Genomic DNA, 3,409 nt, shown 5'->3' with positions numbered 1-3,409 from the left:
GGCGGCGGGGAGGGGCGGTGGCGGGGGGGGGGGAAGGGATGGGGGAGTGGGGACAGGGAAAGCCGTGGCATCGCTAGGCAGGGACAGGGCAAGATGGCCAGGAGGAAGGGTCAGGAGCTCCGTACCTGGCTGGGGCCCTCAGACCCATGTAGTGAGACCCAGCCAATTGCACTTGAGAAGGAAGTTCCGCTACTCTTGGGGTGAAATCCAAAGTCCTTACCGAGTCAGGCCCTGCCTGAACCACTCCCTGGCTTCCTGCCTGAACTACTCCCTGGCTTCCTACCTCTGTCCACATCTCTGCCCTTGACCTTGCCAATCCTGAATCATGGCTCCGCCTCCTCACTTTTGTGCCTTTGTGGTTGCTGTGCCCTTGGGCCAGAGCTGTCTTCCCCAGCCTTTCGCTCGGCTCTGTCTCCTCCCTTCCCTCTCTGCTCAGCAACCTCATGAGAAACACCAACCCTGGGCCAGGTCCTATAACGAGCACCCCATCCCTCTCGATTCCCGGACCTGCTTCACTTCTCTCCAGAAACCCCAACATTGTGTGTGTTACGAGTCTTGCTCACCAGATTGTAGGCTCGCCGAGGGCAAGGCCGGGTCAGTTTTGTTCTTTCCTGAACCCTCAGATCCCAGAAGAGCTCTAGCACATAGAAAAGCATAAATAAGTGTTGAATGAACGGATGCATAATGTAGGGGGGCCTGGCAGGGAGGTAGAGGAAGAGGAGTCGCTCACTCTTTATGGTGGGAGCTGACAGTGCGTGTCTTCTGGTCCCCGACAGGCCTGGCAGCCTCGAGGTCTTTCCTGTCTAAGGTACCCTTTGGGTGCCTGCCCTGTGTCCCTTACTTAGGACCTTGTGCTCAGTGGCACCACCTATGCTGGGGTCCTAGGGCCTCAGACCAGCAGGGGCCATGTGAGGGCTGCAATCTGCCTCTGCCCATTGAGGGGAAGCCCCGCCCCCTTCCTGGGCACGAGGTGCTCCGGATAGACCCACCTGCCCTGTCCTGCTTCAGACAAAACCAAGCGGAGAGGAGCAGGAGACCCTGACTGCCACCCTTTGTCGGGAATCTGCCCCTTGTCCAAGTGCTCAGTCCGACAACCTTTCTCAGGTGAATGAGCCTTTAAGGAGTATGACAGTATCTGGGGCGCCACGTCCGTCCGTCATCCCGGAGAGGGCAGACAGGGTGCCAAAGTGCCCAGGGAGCCTGTGAGGGTGACAGGAAGTTCCCAGTGCCTGGGGGGATGAGCGCAGGAGCCTCTGCCTTCATGGCAGCAACAGGAAGCTGGTGTGGAGGGCTGGTTCGCGGCAGTCCCTGCCTCGGGGCTGCTGACTGCATCACTCCCCATCACTCGCATGTGCTGCTGGACACCGCAGGCCCGCTCGCCCCATCTTTGTGCAGGCGCCCCAGTGCAGCGATGTCATCCAGCTGCCCTGGGAGAAGACACACATGCAACAGAGATTTGGCTCAGAAATGCCACAGCCTGTGTCTTTTTTTTTGGTGGGGGGGAGCCAGAAAGGGGGCTGGATTGAAGTCAAAGCTGGTGCAAGGCTGAGACAGCCCATGTGACGGGGACAGCCACACACTCAGGTGCCCCAGGGAGGACACAGCCCTACCCGGCTGTGGAGCCGTGGGACCCCAGGGGGGCTCAGGGCAGCCTTCTGAGACCAGCCTGGCACTAAAGCACCAGAGCCTTCCCACCTGACCGTGTCCTCAGTCAGCCCCCTAGAGTCTGCAGAGTGTTCTAGAAGGGTTACCGGCAGGTGTGGAGGAATCACATTCCGGACGTTTGCACACTTCCCGGCACATGCAATAGGGCTCCTTTTTTTCATCACATTCCATGTCCTTTAGCAAATGCACACAGTGTTTCACTTAAATGCAATTCCCTGAAAACTGACTAACTGGAGTGTTTAGTTAGTCTGACGACATCCTCTATTGTGGTTAATGAATACAAAGAAGCACTTTCGAGAAAGGAAAATGATGTGTCATTGTTCTGTGTTTCCTGAAATCTATAGGTACCAAGAGGTGCCCTCTGTCCTGAAGCCAGTATTTCAGTTTCTACAGGAATCGGGGGCTGGTGGAGGGAGTGAACTCTGTCTCCCTACACCTGGGCCCACCCTGTCCCGTCTCGGCCCCTCTGCCAGCGCCCGCCCTGCTCTCCCCCAAGGCCACCCCAGCTCTGAATCCCAGCTCTGCCATTAGCCAGTCGTGACCCCCTAACATGTTAATCTAGCCCCCCCGTGCCTCAGTTTCCATCATCGGTACAGTGAGCACCACGACAGCACTGCCCGTGTTGAAACAGAGCTCGCACGGTGAATATGGGTTCTTGGTGCCGTTTGGGGGAAGACAGTGTCAGTATGTGGAGGCCTCTCACTCCAGAGGGAAGCTGAGTGTGCAGCTTGGGGTTCAGAAAGCCCTCTTCTTTCCCTCCGCGTGCTCATCACAAAGAACCAAGTGACACAGGGCATCATCAGTGCTCTGGGTGACCCACCTCCCCGTGTCCCTGGAAAACCTCCTCCTCCCCCCGCAGGTAAGGAACCCAGGGAAGGGCGGGATGAGAACAGGGAGCTGGGTTCTTCCTTTTTGTGAACAGGACCTCGGCCTGCCTCCCTCCTCCCTTCCTCCATTCTTTCCTTCTCCGCTGTCCCTGAACATCGCCTGGAGTCCATGCTGAGTACTTGGGAGTGGACACAGTGGTTGGGGATGCACCGGGACTTAGGGGTATGGGATGCCATTCTAAGCAGGGAGCAGAGCCATGACTCCACGCTCCTCACAGGATTGTTCTAAAATCACTGGCATCAAGGAATCAAGGGTGACCTGGGGCTCTGAGCCTGGCCAGAGGCTGGTACCCAAGCTCTTTTCCAGAACCAGCCTCTGGGCTCCCTTCTACTAACTTCAGCTGAAGCAAAAAAAATTTAATGTCTTTTCCTGGAGAGAAACGAAGTCTTCAGTATACGTGAAGTTGGGGTTGAGATCATCGAACAAATTTCTTCCAGGCCTGGAAGTTTCATGAGGGGCAAGGAGGAGGGTTAACCCTTAAGCCGAAAAACAAAACTAAAGAAACTCTGAGGACGGGAACACATTTAATAAGAGGTCTTAGCTCTTTGGGGTTTTTGGATAATTCATGCTACCACAGTGTTCGTTCTGTTTTGTTTCTTAGGCTCCCCGAAGGGGAAAGACAACCTTGCCATGGCCCTTTCCAAGTGGCCAACCTGCTTCTGCTTGCACACCTCCTGTGATGGGGCACTCACTCCTCCCAGGCTGTCCCTTATATCACTCCTAGCTCCCACAACCAGAATGTGCTTTAGGTAATGGTGAAATGACTCCAGAGAGCCATCCACATGGCAGTGGTCCAGAACCTCAGCTCCGAATCAAGCTGCTTGAGTTAGAACCCCAGCTTTGCCCACTCACAAGC

Source organism: Crocuta crocuta, unplaced genomic scaffold (assembly GCF_008692635.1).
Source record: "Crocuta crocuta isolate KB4526 unplaced genomic scaffold, BGI_CrCroc_1.0 scaffold138, whole genome shotgun sequence".
Taxonomy (NCBI): Eukaryota; Metazoa; Chordata; class Mammalia; order Carnivora; family Hyaenidae; genus Crocuta; species Crocuta crocuta.
The sequence above is the reverse complement of the archived record's forward strand: the minus strand, read 5'-3'. Positions refer to the sequence as shown.